Source organism: Petaurus breviceps, unplaced genomic scaffold (assembly GCF_028583685.1).
Source record: "Petaurus breviceps papuanus isolate PSGF00001 unplaced genomic scaffold, PetGlider_PUasm1.0 225, whole genome shotgun sequence".
NCBI lineage: Eukaryota > Metazoa > Chordata > Mammalia > Diprotodontia > Petauridae > Petaurus > Petaurus breviceps.
Window position 1 is genome coordinate 2,921,490 of NW_027185889.1, and position 20,329 is coordinate 2,941,818.

The 20,329-nt window shown below is 36.3% G+C and overlaps 1 long non-coding RNA gene across 1 annotated transcript in view; it reads right to left on the reverse strand.

Moving 5' to 3' along the window:
* The window catches only part of LOC138166598 (uncharacterized), a 397,412-nt gene extending 378,341 nt beyond the window's left edge, over window positions 1-19,071 (reverse strand). The window contains exons 1-2 of the long non-coding RNA XR_011169640.1: window positions 18,979-19,071; window positions 18,813-18,940 (exon numbers count right to left, since the gene is read on the reverse strand). This is a non-coding gene — a long non-coding RNA (uncharacterized lncRNA). The remainder of the gene's footprint in view (window positions 1-18,812; window positions 18,941-18,978) is intronic.
* Window positions 19,072-20,329: the final 1,258 nt, after the last annotated feature.

Here is a 20,329-nt window from a genome sequence, read left to right on the forward strand (position 1 = left end):
GAAGAAGAAGAAGAAGAAGAAGAAGAAGAAGAAGAAGAAGAAGAAGAGGAGGAGGAGGAGGAGGACGAGGAGGAGGAGGAAGACGAGGAAGACAGGAGAAACAGGAAAATAAGGTTTGAGGAAGACAGTGAGGAGGAAGAGAACAAAGAGGAGACTAATAACATTTTTAGTTATAAAAATATTTTTTGACTGAAATGGAAATTAGTAAAAACATATGGATTACATTTCCACTGAAATAATCTGGCTATTGAAATTCATACAAAGGTGTTTGCCTATATGTGTGTTCAGTGCAGATGAAAATATACCTTGAAAAAATATTGGGATATGAATTTCTCATTAAAAAAAAAGCTATCAGGTTTGTTTTCTTCTTCTTTATCTAGCTTGTAACCACAGTAAGTACCATTTTCCCTGTGAGATACAAACACAGGCACAACTAATTAATTCATGGTAATTCAAGAGAAATAAGTACCACTTATATTTATTACCTTCTGCTCTATCATATCCCATAAAACACCAAATTTTTAAGAAGACAACTTAGTCTATTCAAGACTACTAAGTGTCTGTTAACACTTTTTTGCAGCACTGTGAAGTTGTAACTCTTTGTTCTATTGTTATTAGTCATGTATCTTTCTTGAGGGTCCCATCAAATATTCTGCAATGCCCTTGACTTCTTTCTGGATAGACTCATAATGTTTTTTGAAAGTCTTCCAGAAATGACTGTAGAATTTATATCCAAGGTTTTTTTTTTACTCTTTTAATTTAATTTTATTTTATTTTTCCTTTCCAAATGCTTTATTAACTTCTGGTTTATATAATCATTTCTGCCAGATTTTGAGTTAAAAATTTTCTCCCCATTTTTCCTCTACCCCATCCCAAAATAGTGGTCCCACATCCCCTCCTTCAATCTGCTCTGTCAGATATCTTCTTCCATACCCCCTTTGATTTTTCCAGTAGGGCATGGCGGATCTCTATGCCCCAGAGCCTATATATCTTAATTCCCAATTACATGTAAAATAGTATTAATAATTATATTTATATATATATATGTGTGTGTGTGTGTGTGTGTGTGTGTGTGTGTGTGTGTGTGTCTGTGTGTGTGTGTATAAACATTTGATTTTAAAACTTTGAATTCAAGCTTCATTCCCTTCCTCCCTTGTCACCCACCCCTACTGTGAGGATAAGCAATTCAGTACAGGTTCTACATGTGCAGCTATGCAAAACTTTACCATAGTAGATATATTGTAAAAGAGTGACTATATTTCCTTCCCTCCTATCCCACCTCCCACTTTTTCTATTCTCTGCATTGATCCTGTCACTTTTCAAAAGAGGGTGCTTCCAACTTCGCTCCACCCAGGCTGCCCTCGCTTCCATCATGCCCCCTCTCATCCCCTTCCCCCCTACTCTCCTGGAGGGTGAGATACCCTATTTTGTGTTTCTGTCATTCCCTCCCTGAGTCAAATGAGAATAAGGTTGCCTCATTCGCTTTTGCCTTCCTGTTCTTCCCCTCCATTCTAACCATTTTTCCATACCTCTTATAAATGGGATAGTTTACCCCATTCTGTCTCTCCCCATCTCCTCATTTTATTCCTCTCTCACCTCTTAATTTCACCTTTTAAGTATCATCCCTTTCTATTGAATTGGTCCTGTGCCCTCTATCTATGTATACATGTAAACATATATACACACATTCAGATATGTATTCACACACTCATATATCCTTCTATATAGACATAAATATTGCTATTCCCTCCAAGTATGTTCATACTGAAAAAAGTTTCATCAGTTACAATTGCTGTTTTTCTATGTAGGAATGTAAATATTTCAGTTTGATAAGTTACTTATCTTTCTTTTCCCTGTTTACTCATGCTTATCTTGCTTCTTGTATCTGAATGTCAAATATTCTATTCAACTGTTTTTTTTTATCAAGAATATTTAAAATTCTCTATTACACTGAGACACCATATTTTCCCCTGAAGCATGACACTCAATTTTGCTAAGTAGGTGATTCTTAGTTTTAATCCCAGCTCCTCTAACGTCTGGAATATCATATTCCAAGCCCTTCGATCCCTCAGTGTAGAAGCTGCCAGATCTTAGGTTATCCTGATTGTGTTTCCACAATATTCAAATTGTTTCCTGCTGGCTGCTTGTAATTTTTTCTCCTTGATCTGGAAATTTCAGAACCTGTATATAATATTTCTAGGAATTTTCTTTTTGGGAACTTTCTCAGGTGATCGGAAGATTCTTTCAACCGCTATTTTGCCCTCTGGTTCTAAAACATCAGGGCAGGTTTCCTTGAGAATTTCTTGGAGGATGATTTCTAGCTTCTTTCAGACTGTCTTCTGTCATGTGATGATTAGTTTAGCTTAAGTGGACATTTGCAAGAAAGGAAGAAGCAAAAACAAAACAAATAATGAAAGGCCTGAAAAGCAGCTATAGATGGAGAGAAAAAGTGTGTGTCTCATTCTTACATTCAGGTTAATTAATTACATATGAAGTGACTCAAACTAAATCACCTCCAACGTCAGACTATTATTTTATATATAAAGTGCATTTTATCCTCATTGTTGAGATCACAGATTTGTGAGTACTGTACATATTGCCTCGTATCTTAGCAAGTTCTCAGCAATGTCAATTAATTAACAGATTTCCCCTACCTTTGCAACTTTAATTTTTTTAATTCCAAATTTCTACTTAAAATTTCTCATTTGAATGATATTCTGCCTTTATGAAATCCTGATTTCTGGTTCAAAGTTAAAGGTTATATAAAGCCTATATTAAAGTAACTTATTTCAGAACTCTACTTAAACATCATATACATTTCTAAAACAACATTTTACTAAGTTGTGTATAAATTAATCAGAACCATATGTCTTAGATTTCCCTTCACAAGGAAAAAAAGAGGGAGAAAAAAAGTGCTTGGCAAAAGATATTTGCCTATGCAAAGCCACTCAACAACTTTCTGAGATGTTTTGACAAAACTAGACCTTACGAGCCCCAGTCATCCATATTTCCATCATATTTTGATTTCAAATAACTTACTTGCAGACTTTCATTAAAGTTTAGGTTTGATATCTGAGATCTGAGAGCTTCTAACATTCAACCTAAGCAGTATCTCCAATATACTAATTGATTAAAGTCAGTTTTTTTCAGCCTCAATTAATTAAAATTCATCCAGTGTATACCAAATTTTCTGTAGTTAAATATATTCATGTGACTATCCTACAAGATATACACAAAATTAAATAGAACTATATGTACAGAATTTTGCAGAAGTATTCTTCAAAGCAGAAAATTGAATTTAAAATTAGATGGCCTTAGTTGTTTCCACTGGGAATCAATAGCCACATTCAGTTATTTAATGTGAAATACATTTTTTTCAAAATATTTTGGATGAATATCTGCCCTTTCTTTTACATATTAGGGTCCAAATTTCATTCAATCAGATATCTGTTAAGATGGCATCACCATGTTGGTTTATCAAAGACAGACACATTCTTCTGTTGTTGTAATGTAATGCCAAGAAAGGCAACTTGCCAAGGTTCAAAATACCAGCATAGGTGCTCTCCATTTTATTCAGTGACAAATTAAGAACAGTGAAGATCAAAATATGACATCATTCAAAATACAGCATTTACTAAGTGTGATTAAATAATCTCCAAGTACTACCCCACCCCAGGACCTTACATTCATTCAATCAATTACAAAGTCCCTGTTCTAAATACTATTCCACCCCTAGGCTGTACCTTCATTTAGTCAATCACAAAGTCCCTCTTCTCAAATAGAGATTAGTTTCCAATCATAAGTAAAGTACATTCATTTGTTCAATCATAGAACACAAAAAGGTCAAAAGTTCCCTACTCCTGGATCACAATTGAATCTACCCCAGAGTTACAACAAGTTTAAGAACAGCACTTAATACCCAAATGGAGGTCTTTTCTTCATCTTGACACTAGGCAAGTTCTCAGCAATCTTTGTTCCTGGGGAGACAAAGCTTAGCAAGGCCACAAGATACATTGCCAGTCTCTTCATTAATTCTTCCCCTGTCTCCAGAACAGTCCTGGGACCCCTGAAAACATTAGCAAAACCCTCTTTCAGGATTTCTGTAAACATACAACAAGAAAATCCTTCTTCAGGGCTCCAGAACCAACAGCAAGGTTCCAAAGCTTCTGCAACAACAGCACTGTCCTTCACCAGTGGACAGTATTCACTCTCTGTCTGCAGAACAGTCTCAAGAGCTCTGAATCAACAGAAATGTTCCCAGACTTCTGCAACAACAGCATTGTCTTTCACCAATGGACAAATCTGGCAAAACAACATCAAAACAGACAAAGTACCAGCATAACAGCCATGTCTCCTCAGTCCTTGGCAGCTCTGGGTGGCAGGTCTCAAAAGTCCTGGGCAATTCAAAGTGACCCTCATCAATCCTCTCAGTCTCTCTCTGCCTCCAAAGGTGCTGCTTCCAAAAAGTTCTTCTGCCTCTCTCTTGTGTCTCTCCAAATCTAAGTCACCAGCTCCTCCCAGTTCAGCACTCTCTTTTTACATCAACAAGTCCATCCCACAGGTGGGATTAACAAACTCTGGGTTTTAACACAATCAAACCAAAAACCAACCCAATACATGGGAATCTTTAAATACCATTACTATTACAGTTGTCTATTTCAAGCTGACTACCACTATCCATGAGGTAGAAAATACAAGTGATCACTTCACAACCTGACTTTGTGCTCCTTATTTCTCTCCCTCTAAACATAGTATGCTAATATCCTCCCAACAAATAAGGAACATCTGGTTTTCTGAACAACCTATTGATATCATTCTATATTTTGACTTCTTCAAACAATTGATCAATAAATATTTTTAAGTGCCTATGATGTCCTAGGAACTCTACATTATGAATACAAAGACAAAAGCTAAAAAGATATAAAACACATACAAAATAGGGTCAAGAGTGTTTGGAGACATATTGGAGACACTATCACCTGGGAAAACTAAGAAAGACCATATGCAGAGTCTAGCACATCAGCAGAGTCTTGAAAAATTCCAAGTATGGATTACAAGAAACAAATATGGAGAGGGCATAGTCAACAAGGTAGAGTAAAAGCAGGAACTTGGCTGAACTCCAGCTCCAACCACTTCCAATACTTATAAAAAATTTACTCTAAACAAATTTTGGAGCTACAGAACTCACAAAATGACATAGAGAAACAAATCTCTTGCTGAAGGCAGCCTGGTAGGCCAACATGAAGGGTCTGTCACACCAAACAGGGGACAGAAAGAAGTCCCACAGAAGCCGGACTGGCTCTGACTCATGGCCCAGACCACCAGGAATAGAATTCAGGAGAGTGGATCACTGGCAGCTGTGCCAGTTTTCCGACTTCTCAACACATAAATGCCAAAGAGAAAGGAAAAGGTCAGTAGGGAAGTTTGCTGGAACTGCATGAGAGAAGAGCATGGTCTGGCCCTTGTCCCAGGGGTAATAGAAATGGCAGTGGCATGGCAGCTGTAGCTGCTGCCACATGGCTGCATCCAGAGCTCCTGGCCTCCATATCATAGGGGGACCAAGAAACCATTCACAGGGTAAGTATTTTTGCTTTGACCTGCTTGGTTCTGGGTTGCAGTGTTGGGTTTTGGTCCTGGGGTGAGGAACAATTGCATGCCAAAGCTTGTAACAACTGTAGTAGGGTGCCCTCCTCATAGCTTTGACAACTGCAAGAAAACCCAAAAATTTGGGACACAGCTCTCTCTACTTTGGAAGCAGATTTATACCATGGCAAAGATCTCAAAAGTCAAGTAATCAGCTGGCAAGAGGAACAAACAGAGGAAGCTCAATCAGACCACAGAATCTTTACTGAGGGACAAAGAAAGGATCAAAATGTGAAACCAAAAAAAAAAAAAAAGAGTAAAGTCAAAATTCCTGCATCAAAAGCCTCCAAGAAAAAAAATATGAATGATCACAGACAATGGAGAAGCTGAAGAAGGATTTTGAAAATCAAGTAAGAGGGCAGAGGCCCAGAAGATGACCCTGGGCAGAGCACAGAGGCCCTGATGCCAAAACACACAGAGGCCTGGACTGGACGAGGCCTGATCAACGTGGAGGCAAGTTGACCTACCAAACACAAGGGTCATGGCCAGGCCTATCACCACAGGGCTAGGACTGTACAAAGCTGGGTAATAATCAAATGCAGGGCCCTTGGCAGTGGCAGCAGCTATTCCTGGGACTACCAATCCACAGCCTATAAATTTAAAAAGCTCCTATCTGAATTTCCAAGTACCAGGATGGCAGAGTGAACCCCAGCTGTTCCAATCCCCCACTCTGACCCTGAAAACATAGTAATTATTGCCCCAGGGCAAAATCTTAAACAGTAAAAGCTCAGGAATCCTAGAGGAAGGGCGTGACTTAGTCCCTGCCTCAAAATGGGTAAAAAGCAGACAGCAAAGAAAAAGACTCTGTAGTCCTATTATTGTGAGAGGAAGGAAACAAATTCAGAGGGAGACAGTGTTGACTCCACACCCACAGCTGAAACCTAAACAGGGAACTGGTCTCAAGCACAGAAAGCATTCTTAGTTGAGTGCAAAAGGAACATTAAATACCAGATTAGAGAGATTGAAGATAAAATGAATAATTGTTTTAAAATCAAAACTATAAAATTAGAAAAAAAATTACAATGAAGAAACCAGCTCCTTAAAAAAGAAAAATGTGTGATATGGAAAAGGGGCCCCAAAAATTAACTGTGGAAAATATTTCACTAAAATCTAGAATTATCCAAATTGAAGCAGATAACTCTATGAGGAACCAAGAATTTGTCAAACACAACATCAAGAATGAAAAATTAGAAAAAGAGGTAAAATATCTCAATGAAAAAATGACTGACTTGGAAAAGAGATCCTGGAGAGAATCCGAGAATCATAGTCCTATCTGAAAAAAAAAAACACGATGAAAAAATGAGCCTGGACAACATCTTCCAAGAGCTCATCAAGAAAAACTGCCCTGAGATATTAGGACCAGAGGGTAAAATAGAAAGCCAGAGAATCCACCAGTCACCTCCTGAAAGAGATCCCAATTTGAAAATAACTTGAAATGTTGTGGCCAAACTCTAGAACTACCAGGTAAAGGAGAATATACTATAAGCAGCCAGAAAGAAACAATTCAAATATAGCAGAACCACAGTGAAGATCACACAGGATCTGGCAGCCTCTACACTGAAATATCAGAGGAAGTGGAATATAATTTTTCTCAAGGCAAAAGAACTTGGGTTAAAACCAAGGATCACCTATGTTTAGTGAAACTAAACATACTCTTCCAGGCAAGGAGACAGGCATTCAATGATATAACAGATTTCTAGACCTTCCTGATGAAAAAACCAGAGCTCAATGGAAAATTCAAACTCCAATTATGAGATGCAGGAGAGACATAGAAAGGTAAACAAGGAAAACACACACACACACACACACACACACTGTTATTTTATTTAATAAGATCAAACTGTTTTAGACAAGTAGAGGGTATGGGTATACATTACACAAAATGATGGTAAAAAAAAAACTTAAGGGAAACAAGAGGAATGCAATGGATGAAGGGGAAAGAATGAAGTGGAAAAGGGTAAATTATGCTACACAAAGAGGCATAAAAACAATATAGTAGACGGAATGAAGGGAGGGAGATGAGCATTATATAAGCTTTTCACTCATTGGTTCTGGTGCAGGAAGGGAATAACACAACCAGTTCAAAGAAGAAATAACGTACTAAATTAAGTATAAAAATCAATCATACCCTACAGGCAGTAGGAGGGTGGAAGGGCTAAGAAAAGGGGGTAGTGGTTAGAAGGCAGGGAAGAAGTAAGGGAGAACAGGAGGAAAAGGGAGGGGGGGTTGATAAGAAGGGAATACTGAGGAAGGCAGTAGTCAAAAGAAAAATTCTTAAGGATGGGAAGGGAGAAGGGGAAAAAAATAAAAGCATAAACAAATGAAGGAACAGGATGGAGGGAAAGACACAGATAGCAATCATAACTGTGAACAAGAATGGGATGAACTCTCCCATAAAACAGAGGCATATAGCAGAATGGATTAAAAGCCATAATCCTACCATATACTGTTTACAAGAAATACATCTGAAAGAGAGGGATACCCACAGGGTAGAGGTAAAAGGCTGGAGTAAAATGTATCATGCCTCAGCTAAAGTAAAAAAGCAGGGGTAGCAATCCTTATCTCAAATAAAGCAAAAAAAAAATGATCTAATTAAAAGAGATAAGTAAGGAAACTATATCCTGCTAAAAGGCACCACCAAGAATGAAGAAATATCATAACTTAACATATATGCACCAAGTGATATAGCATCCAAATTCCTAGAGGAGGAGTCAAAGGAATTAGAGGAAAAATAGATAGCAAAACTATGCTAGTGAGGGACCTCAATCTCTCCCTCTCTGAACCTGATGAATCTAATCTTAAAATAAAGAAGAAAGAAGAAAGGAGTTAAGGAATCGAATTGAATTTTAGAGAGGCTAGATATGATAGACCTCTGGAGAAAAGTGAATGGGGATAAAAATTCTTCTCAGCAGCATATACACAAAAACTGACCATATTCTAGGGCATAAAAACCTCACGATTCAGTGCAGAAAGGAAGAAATATTAAATGTATCATTCTCAAATCATGATGTAATAAAAATCATATGCAGGGGGTGGCTAGGTGGTGCCGTGAGTAAGAAAACCAGTTCCGGAGTCGGGAGGACCTGGGATTGGTTCTGGCCTCAGATACTTAACACCCACACAAAATAACTGTCCCTCTAACCTTGGGCAAGTTACTTATCCCCAATTGCTTTAAAAAAAAATCATATGCAAAAAAGGGCCGAGGAAATATAGACTAAAAGTAATTGGAAAGTAAACAATATAATCCTAAATAATGAAAGGGTCAAAAAAGAAATTATAGAAACAATAAGTAACTTCATTCAAGAGAATTACAATAGTGAGAAACATGCCAAAATTTGTGGAATACAGCAAAGGCAGTTCTTAGAGGAAGTTTTATCTCCCCTGAGTGCAAACATGAATAAATTATAGAAAAGGGAGGTCAATGTATTGGGCATGCAACTGAAAAAGCTAGAAAAAGAACAAATTGAAAATCCAAAATTAAATACTAAATTAGAAATACTATAAACTAAATGAGAGATTAATAAAATCAAAATTAATAAAACTATTGAATTAATAAATAAAACTAAGAGGTGGTTTTATGAAGAAGCCAAAAAAATTGATAGACCCTTAACCAATATGATAAAAAAGATAGAAAAGCAAATTATGAATATCAAAAATGAAAAGGGTGAATCTACCTCCAATGAAGGGGAAAAAAAAACAATAATTAGGAACTATTGTGCCAAAGTATATGCACATAAATTAGACAATCTTAGTGAAATGGATGCATATTTACCGAAATATAAACTGCCTAGATTAACTGAAGAGGAAGTAAATTACTTAAATAATCCCATCTCAGAAAAAGAAATTGAACATGCCATCACTGAAATTGAACAAGCCCTAGGAAAAAAAAAATTCCAGAGAGATTTACTAGTGAATTGTATCAAACATTTAAAGAACAATTGATTCCAAAACTCAACAAACTATTATGGATAATTAGTGAAGGAGTCCTACCATATTATTTTCATGACACAAACATGGTACTGATACCTAAATCAGGAAGAAATAAAATGGAAAAAGAAAATCATAGACTATTTCCCTCATGAATATAGATGCAAAAAAAATGTACAAAATATTAGCAAAAAGACTATCACAAGAATAATACACTTTGGTCAGGTAGGATTTATTCCAGGAATGCAAGGATGGTTTAATATTAGGAAAACCATGAGGATAATTGATCATATCAACAATAAAACTAGCAGAAACCACATAATTATCTCAATAGTTACAGAAAAGCCTTTTGACAAAATACAATGTGCATACCTATTAAAAACACTAGAAAGTATAGGAATAAATGAAGCCTTCCTTAAAATACTAAGAAGCATCTATTTAAAGCCTTCAGCAAGTATTATATATAATGGGGAGAAGCTAGAAGCATTTCTGTTAAGATCAGTGGTGAAACAAGGGTGTCCACTCTCACCCCTCTTATTCAGTCTGGTACTAGAAATGTTAGCAGTAGCAACTAGAGAAGAAAAAGAAATCAAAAGAATCAAATTAGGCAAAGAAGAGACCAAGTTATCAGTCTTTGCGGATGATATGATGACATACTTGGAGAATCCTAAAGAATGAAATAAAAAAAAAAAAAACTACTTGAGACAATAAACAAATTAGGCAAAGTTGCAGCATAAAAAATAAACCCACATCATTCCTCAGCATTTCTATATATTTCTAATGAAATCCACCAGCAAGAGATAGAAATAGAAATCCCATTTAAAGTTACTGTAGTCATTATAAAATATTTGGGAATCTACTTGCCAAAACAAACCCAGTATCTATATGAACACAACTACAAAACACTTTTCAAACAAATAAAGTCTAACTAATTGGAAAAATATCAATTTCTCATGGCTGGGTCAAGCTAATATAATAAAAATGACAATTTTACCTAAATTAAATTATATATTTAGTGCTATAGCAATCAATTTACCAAAATAATTACATTATAGATATAGAGAAAAAAAGAGTAATGAAATTCATTTGGAAGAACAAAAGGTCCAGGACATCAAGAGAATTAATTAAAAGAAATGCTAGGGAAGGTAGCCTAGTTATACCAGATTTCAATATGTATTTTAAAGCAGCAGTTATCAGAACTACTTGGTACTGGGTGAGGAATAGAGCAGTGGATCAATCAGATTGGGTACACAAGACTCAGCAGTCAACGACTATAATAATCTACTTTATGATAAACCCATAGACCTCCATTTTTTAGATAAGAACTCACCATTTGAAGAAAACTGCTGGGAAAACTGGAATATAGTATGGCAGAAACTGGGTATAGACCATTAATACTGTATACCAAAATTAAGTCTAAATGTGTGAATGATCTAGGTAAAAAAAAAAAAAGTGATACTGTAGGCAATCTGGAAAAGCAAGGAAAAGTTTACCTGTCAGATTTGTGGAGAGGGAAAGACTTTGTGACCAAACAGGAATTAGAGAGCATATTAAAAATACAAAATGGATAAATTTGATTACATAAAACTGAAAAGCTTCTGTTCAAACAAAGCCCATGTCACCAAGAAAGGCTACAAGTCAACTCCAAAAGACTCATGATAGAGACAGATGTCTACATTCAGAGAAAGAACTAGAAAGATTAGAGTTTGAATGCAGATTGAAGCAAATTACCTGCTCTCTTTCTTTTTCTTGCTTGGTTTGGTCTCCTCTTTCCCATTGTTCATTCCATCTCATACAATCCTTCTTTATAACCTGAGCAATGTCTAATATGAAAGTATCTGCAGATCTTATACCTGTTTGTATGCCACTATTGGGGATGGGGGGTAAGGGAGGGCATTTAATAAGTAGAAGGGGAAAGGGATAAGAGGGGGCATTTTAGAAGGGAGGGCAGATTGAGTTAGAGGGTAGTTAGAAGAAAAAACTTTTGAAAAGGGGAAGGGTTAAAGGAGAAAATAGAATAAATGGTAGTATAGGATGGAAAGAAATATAGTTAGTCTTTCTCAATATAACTACAATGGAAAAGTTTTGTGTAACTACACATGTACAACCTATATTGAATTTCTTGTCTTCCCAGTGGAGGTGGGAGAGTAGGGAAGAAGGAAAAGAATCTGGAAATCAAAATTTTAAAAACAAATGCTAAAAAATATTACTTTTTACATGCAACTGTGAAATAAGATATAACAGCACTGGGGTATAGAAATTCATCTTGTCCTAGTAGAAAGTGTGTGTGTGGGGGGGGGGGGGTGTTGGTGGAGGATATAGGAGAGAACAGTTTGTGTGAAGGGGTATTCAGTAGGCTTGCTATCTTGGGGTTTGGGTAGGGGAAAGATGGGGAGAAAATTTGCAATTCAAAATATTGTGGGAATGAATGTTAAAAACCAAAAATTTTAAAAATAATAATAAAAAATTTAAAAAGGAATAAATATGAGGGAGGGCACATATTCCAGGATTCCAGGCTTGGGGGGGTGGGATGGGATCAGCTAATACAATGCAAGAGAGATGGAAAATGGGGTGCCACACATAAAGAATTATAAGACCAGTTTGGAAGGCCTACCAAGTGTGTGTGAGGGAGTAACAAGGAACAAGATTGTAAAAACTATTAAATGCCAAAGAGGGAAATCTGGCATTCCATTCTAGAAGAAACAGGGAGTCATTGAAGACTGTGGAATGAGGAAGTAACCAAAGGCAGATATATGTTTGAGGAATATGAATTTATCAGATCTGTGGGGAATGATTTGGAAAGAGAACATACTAGAAGCATAAAGATTCATCATTTTTAAATTGGAAGAGAACTTGGAAAGATGACTTTTTTCATTTTGCATATAAGGAAATTAAAACACAGGAAGTTTAAATGACTTTCTCAGCATTGTACAACTGGTTCTGCTTTGAGGTGGAACCCTGAAATTTCCTTACTATAAGTTCACCGCCTTTTTTTTTTTTTTTTGCATACTTTGGCATTTATTATTTAAGCTGAAGAACAGGTTATCAGGGGGGTGGGGCAAGGGAGGAGACAGGGAGCCTAGAGTCTCTCATCTGTGTCTGCTCCAGACGGGGTTGATCCTGATTTCTGAGCCTTGGTCCAGGGCACACAAGGAAGCACACGCTAACATGAAGTTCCAGGAGTACAAGTTGAGGAAAACAGCGGGGGTGGCCAGAGTTACACATCCAGCCAGAGGCGGGGCTGGGATTCTCCTTGGGTCAGCAGCACCGCTCCCTTTTGGGTACGGAAGCCTATCGATAAAGGCCCATCCCACACATTCCTTATAAAACATTCTTGTAGTTTAAGTCTTTGTGCTAAAGAATTCTTCGCTCCTAGTTTCTTTGAATATGCATCCAGCTTGTAAGCTGCCTGCTACTTGCTCCTCAATTAAAGTGATTTGATCCAGATAAGGCCGAAGGGCGGCATATTTCTGGTTTAAGTCCTTTAGGTTTCTACTTATGATTACTGCAATATCTTTCATTTCTAGATACTTCAAGCTAGTCAGTTTCTTCATATTTTCTAGAAGTTTGTAATCTTCACTGGTGGCTGTCAGCTCGCCTGTCAGGTACATGGCCATTTTGGAGAACATGAGCTGGCACAGCTCCGTGATGTCCGCCCTGGCGGGCTCCGTGGCCTCCTCAGCTGTCTCCACCGCGGCATCATCTAGGCCGGGGAAGGGAGAAAGGAGAAAGGATGGGGAGGGGGAAGGGGAGGAGGCGGGTGAGAGGAAAGGGAAAGGGGACAAGGAAGGGGGAAAAGGGTAAGGGTGAGCAGTGGGAGAGGGAGATTAAGGGGAGGAGGAGGGGGCGGTGGATCGCTGTCCGGGCTGGGCCCCGCCTCCCTCTTCCTTTAGTTCACTGCCTTTCTAAGAAGAAAATATCGAAATGGGAGGATACTATAATTATTCATGTTGAGAGTGGATGAGAGCATGGCCTACAGTCATGTTAGTGGAGATTTCTATCTGATAGTGTTATAAATAATCAGAATTGTGTATCCTATCTTCACTATGGCACTTACACTACCTGTCATTGGGCCTACTTATAGATGCATTGACTTTTAGTGAGATGGAATATTGCTGAGGAAAAATAAGGTATTTTTAAAAGTATGTTGAGTAGATTTATGGATTCATGTATAGATTCATAAAATGTCAAAATCATAGTTTTTCATATTTTTAAGGATGTTAGTGACTGTCTCCTCCAAACAAGGACTGAGAAAATATCTCCCCTCCAATACAAGTAAAATGAGCAGGAATTTATTAAGTACCTACTATGTGACAGGCACCGTGTTAAATTCATTGATACAAAAAGTAAAACAGTGCCTGTTCTCAAAAAGCTCACAATCTAATCATGGAAACAACATGCAGACACACACACATGTATATATAGACATAAAATATTATATTCTATGATCTGAATAATCTGAGAAGGAAGGCGCTAAGTTAAGAAGAGCCAAGAAATTCTTCTTATACAATTTGTGACTGGCGTTGTCACTTGAAGGGAGCTAGCGAATGAGTGATATCTATCCTGTGATTGGCTTATTGAAGAACATTATTTTTCCCCTAACATCAAGCTAAAATTGGTTTCCTATCAACTTACACCCATTATTCCTAATTTCGCCCTTTGAGACTTGAGAATAATAAATCTAATCTCTTGGTTAAATAACTGACCGTAAAATGGTAGAATATAGCAATCATGTATCCCCTAACTCTTCTCAGGTTAAATATCCTCAATTCCTTCAAATGATTCTCATATACCATGAACTCAGGTCTCCTTTAATGACTGGCTTCCTCCCTTGTTGTTTTCCAATTTCTCAATATCTTTCCTTAAATGACATCAGCAGAAGTAATCAAGTCAAAAAATATTAAGTACTTACTATGTGGCAGGCACTGTGTTAAATACTGGAGATTTTTTTTTAAAGAGAGAGACAAATAAATCCCTGTCCTCAAAGAGCTCACAATCTAATTGAAACTAAAGACAATACTATAGATGTAATATATATGAAGAGAATAGGCAGACCATCATCTCCTGATTCCTAGAAGCTATTTTTTTCTCTGAATTGCCTTGGGAAAATGAAAAGTTCTTGATTGCTAACATTTACATGATGCAAGAAAAATGGTAAGTATTTTTTATCACTAGAAGAGAGAGAGATAACTAATGGTCCACTATTGTATTCTATTGTAATCATTTCCATGCCAAGAAAAAAACAATGTAGACCCCCCTCCCCCCCAAAAAATGTTGATTTGACACCCTCAGGGAATAGTATTAATAATATGAGCAATGGGCTGAAATCTTCATCAAGATCTGACCATTTTGGAATTGCTTTTTTTACTTTTCTGAATAGAATTTTATATTTCCCAATTACATGAAAAATAATTTTAACATTTGTTTAAAAAGTAGCTTTAAATTCCCTCTCTTACTCCCTACCTGCCCTATTCCTAAGACAATTAAAATCATATGTTATGCATGTCCAATCATGTAAAACATTTCCATATTAGTCATGTGAAAGAAAGTACAGATAAAAAAAACATTTAAAAAGTGAAAAATAGTACACTTTGCTTTTGCTGGAGATGGATAGCATTTTTTTTTATCATGAGTCTTTTGGATTTGTCTTCGATCATTTTATTGTTGAGAATTCCTAAGTCATTCACATTTGATCATTGTACAATATTGCTGTTACTATATTCAATGTTGTCCTGGTTCTGTTCACTTTGCATCAATTCTGTAACTCTTTCCAGGTGTTTCTGAAATCATTCTGCTTGTCTTTTCTTACAGAAAAAAAAATACTATTGAATTTCAATCATATATCACAACTTGTTCAGTCATTTCTCAACTGATGGACATTCCTTCAATTTCTAGGTCTTTACCACCACCCAAAAGAGTCTCTACAAATATTTTTGTATAAATAGATTGCTTACCTTTTTAAAAAATATATGTTGGATACAGACCTAATAGTGGTATTGCTCAATTAAAGGGAGTGCACAGTTTTATATCCTTTGGACATACTTCCAAATTGCTCTCCAGAATGGTTTCATCACCTCACAACTCCACCAGCACTAGTGTACCAATTTAGACAATGATTTTGAATTGTGTGTGAGAAGTGACTAATATGTTTACAATCCTTGATCCTACTATTATTCATATTAACTCCCTGAAGTCAAACACAGATAAAGATCCCATACACACAAAAATATTAATAAAAGTGCCTTTGTGGTAACCAAGAACTGAGAGTTATTATCTTTTGGGGGAGCAACTGAACAAATTATGGAGTATACTCATGAGAATGTAGCTATACCATAAAATAAAGAATTTCTGGAATTTTGTAAAATATTAGAAGACTTATTTGAACTGATTCAGTATGAAGAATGGAAAACCAGGAAAGAAAAATACAAAATAACTTCATCTAATTGAACATATGAACAATAAAATGATGACAAAAACTAATTGTAATGTCAAAAGGTGTTCTTAGATTAAAGTTTAGGACATGCACCATGCTTTCTTAAGTGGAGTAGTGTAGAACTATTGGTATGGAGAATCACATATGTTGTGAGATGGCATAGCTCTGTTGCATCATTTTTCTTGGAATTGTAAACAAAAATTCATTATAAAAGAGGGTTCCTGAGCTTTGAGGGAGTAGTATAACTAGAAATGATTTAAATGACAGAAAAACAAAAGGCATGAATACAACTTCAAAATGTTATCTAAAAGATTACCAGAACATTATAAATTTATTTTCTTAAACAATAGAAAAAAAAGTGAAGGGAGAGTGATTGCAGAATGTTTAGCATGTAACCCAAATAAACCAAGTCATACCCAAAGTGTGTATAGATTAAATTGCCAGTATTTGATTAGTGATTTATTCTGCTTAGTGAAAATTTAAACACCACACATGTATTGCCAGACCTCAGCACATATGTCAGTAGGAATGGCACTTAAGAAGACAAAGATTTAAAGGGTAATTAGTCTTGTCTGAGTACACAGAAGGAATCTGTGCAGGACTTAATGTAATTTTGAAAGCACTGAGAATTTTTTTTCAAGATGCAGTATAGAGATAATGGGGTAGAAGGAACATACATTTATTAAGCACCTACTATTTGCCAGACACTTTGCTAAGCACTTTACAATTGTTATCTCATTGGATTCTCACAAAAAACTGAAATACATGCTATTTTTATACCTATTTTACAGGTAGGAAAATTGAAAAGAAAAAAGTTAAGTGCTTTGCCCGGGGTCATACAACTAGAGTCTGAAACTGGGTTTCAACTTTGGCTTTTTTTACTCCAGGCCCAACCTTCTATGCAAGGTGTCACCTAGAAACCAAGGTTAAGGATGATGATATTAAATGATTACAGGGAGTGAGCAAAACAGATTTAGTACTATTGCCAAAAAGTTGAAGGAAAAGCATTCAGGAAGGCTTTTATAAATGATCCTCTATACTACATTAGATCTTAGAAATCATTATTGAGAGAAGCAGAAAATATAATATCTATATTTGTTTAATTTTCTTTCTTGATTGTTAAAGGGGGAAAAAAGTTTTCAGCCAATACAGAAAAAGCATAGCTTTGAAAATTCTCTCCTTGGGGCGGCAAGGTGGGCAGTGAATACAGCACCAGCCCTGGAGTCGGGAGGACCTGAGTTCAAACAGGACCTCAGACACAATACAAAAAAAAAAAACTAGTCATGTGACCTTGGGCACTTCACTTAACCCCAATTTCCCTACCTTCCCCCTTCAAAAAAAACCCAAAAAAGAGAGAGAAAATTATCTCCTCAAAAGATGTCTTCCATACATTTATTAAAATTATAAGGAATCTCTTGTCATATATTATTACATATTTGATGAAAATGCCTATTCTTCCCACTATGATATTGTAATTTGGGATGTAAAGGCCTATTGACTTAATCCCAAATTACTTAACAGGGATAAATAAACATATTTATATGTATATATGTATGTAGGCAACATACATGTGTATGCAGATTGCACATAAATTTATGTATATTGATGGTCCACATATATGTTATCTGTATATTTATGTACATATATGTATGTACATACACACATATTCATACTCTATATTGTGTATGTATGTATATATATATACATATATATATTTATTTATGCATGTGTTTTGTGCCTGTGTATGTATTTTGGACAAACCAATAGTCATAAACATCTGGGTCTAGATTTCAATAAAAGAATGATGATGATTTGGATTGCTTTTGGGAAATGATAGCAAGTTTTCAAGTGATATACAAAGCTACTTCCTGACAGAAAAAGGAAAATATCTTTTAAACATGAATAATCTACTAGTGATGCTCTCTAGGTGCAAAATATGTGTGATAGTAATGGCAATTAAAGATTCCCCTGTTTGGCTTGGTTTTCAAATTGATTGTGTTAAAACCCAGAGTTTGTTAATCCCACCTGTGGGATGGACTTGTTGATGTGAAAAGAAAGTCCTGAACTGGGAGGAGCTGGTGACATAGATTTGGAGAGACAAGAGAGAGGCAGAAGATCTTTTTGGAAGCAGCACCTTGTGGAGAGAGAGAGACTAAGAGAATTGCTGGTGACCGCTTTGAATTGCCCTGGACTTTTGAGACCTGACCCCTGAGCTGCCAAGGACTGAGGAGACATGGCTGTTTTGCTGGTACTTTGTCTGTTTTGATGTTGTTTTGCCAGATTTGTCCACTTGTGAAAGACAGTCCTTTTGTTGAAGAAGTCCTGGAACCTGGCTGTTCGCTAAGAAGCCCTGAGACTGTCCTGCAGACAGAGAGTGAATACTGTCCACTGGTGAGGGACAGTGCTGTTGTTGCAGGGGTCTGGAGACTGTCCTGCAGACAGAATGAATACTGTCCACTGGTGAAGGACAGTGCTGTTGTTGCAGGGGTCTGGGAGCCTTTCTGTTGGTTCAGAAGCCCTGAAGAAGGATTTTCTTGTTGTATGTTTACAGAAATCCTGGGAGAGGGCTTTGCTAATGTGTTCAGGGGTTCTAGGACTGTTCTACAGACAGAGGATGAATTCATGAAGGGACTGGCAATGTATCTTATGGCCTTGCTAAGCCTTGTCTCCCCAGGAACTAAGATTGCTGAGAACTTGCCTCGTGTCAAAATGAAGAAAAGACCTCCATTTGGGTATTAAGTGCTGTGTTTAAACTTGATGTAACTCTGGGGTAGATTCAATTGTGATCCAGGGGTGGGGAACTTTTGACCTTATGTTTGGAAACTAATCTCCATTTGAGAAGAGGGGCTTTGTGGTGGACTTAATTAAGGTATAGCCTAGGGGTGGAGAAGTATTTAGAACAGAGACTTTGTAATTGATTGAATGATTTGGAAGGTCCTGGGGTGGGGTTGTACTTGGAGATTATTTAATCATACTTAGTAAATACTGTATTTTGAATGATGTCATGTTTTGATCTTCTCTGTTCTGGGTTTGTTACTGAATAAAATAGAGAGCACCTATGCTGGTATTTTGAACCTGGGAAGTTGCCTTTGCTTGGCATTACATTACAATATGGAACTCCAGTTTTCAAGGAAAGAAAATTATAAAAGATTAGAAAACAAGGGAGGGATATGGAAGGTATAACTAATTACACAATATTATCACTAATGAATTACAAACAAGAAGTAGCTTAGAATCTACTATCAAGGAAATTATTCCTTAAAAAAGGAAGTGGACTGTTTACTTAGTGAGAATAAGGGATTACAGATGGATGGATTAAGTGTAGCCACAAAGTGGTTAAAAAAATAACTGTAATTTTAGTAAATTGGATAAATGTTCTTTGGTAATTTATGGAAAGATGTGGAGAAAAAGAACATGGGATAAGTGTTGGATCTTTGTTTTTGGAGGAAGTACCCATATAAATTATTAGAGATAAATTGAAATTTGTGTTAAAATATATTGGATAACTATTTAGAAATTTGAATAAAAATGTCACATTACATTTATGGTAGAAGATAAAGGCTGGGGAAACCAAAGTATAGGGTCCAATTATAGGCACTAAGTAGGTTGTGACTTCTGCAAATCTGTTAGTCTCTCTTGGGCTCTAATTCCCCATCGTAAAATCAAAAGTTTGCACTAGGTGACCTCCAAAGCCACTTTTGTGTTGTAAATATTATCCTATAACCTGTTATTATTATGCATACCTCATTATTTCCCCTTTCTTCTGTAGTTTATATTAGATTGAAGTAGTCACCATGACAAAAAGCTTATGATTATCATTTAATTTGCCATAGCATATTATAAAAAAATAACAGTGAATATTTTGCTAAAACCTCATAAAATCATTAAGCTTTCAGCTAAATCCTTTCACAAACTAACCAGAGTAGAAGAAATTGGTAGCATTTGGTAGAAACTATATTCTTTCTATGGCTTCTGCCAACATCCCCTAGATGATGTCAGCTTTTGGTATTATGCAGAACATTTAATACTCCCCTTGGAATATACCACTTTCAAAGTTTAATGCCCTTCAAAAGATTTTGTGTGCCTGAAGTTGCCCTCAAAGCAGTGAATGGAAACTATGATAAATTTATCCTATATATAGAGAGAGATTGCTTGTATGTTGTTATTTGACTATTGTCTCCCTCATTAGACTTGATTCCTTGAGAAAGGGGATTTTTCTGACCACTCTTTGTATCCCTAGTGCTTTGCCTGACACATAATTGGCACTTAATAAATGCTCACCAACTGATTGAATAATGGAAAAGTATTGCTCCACTATAAAATAAG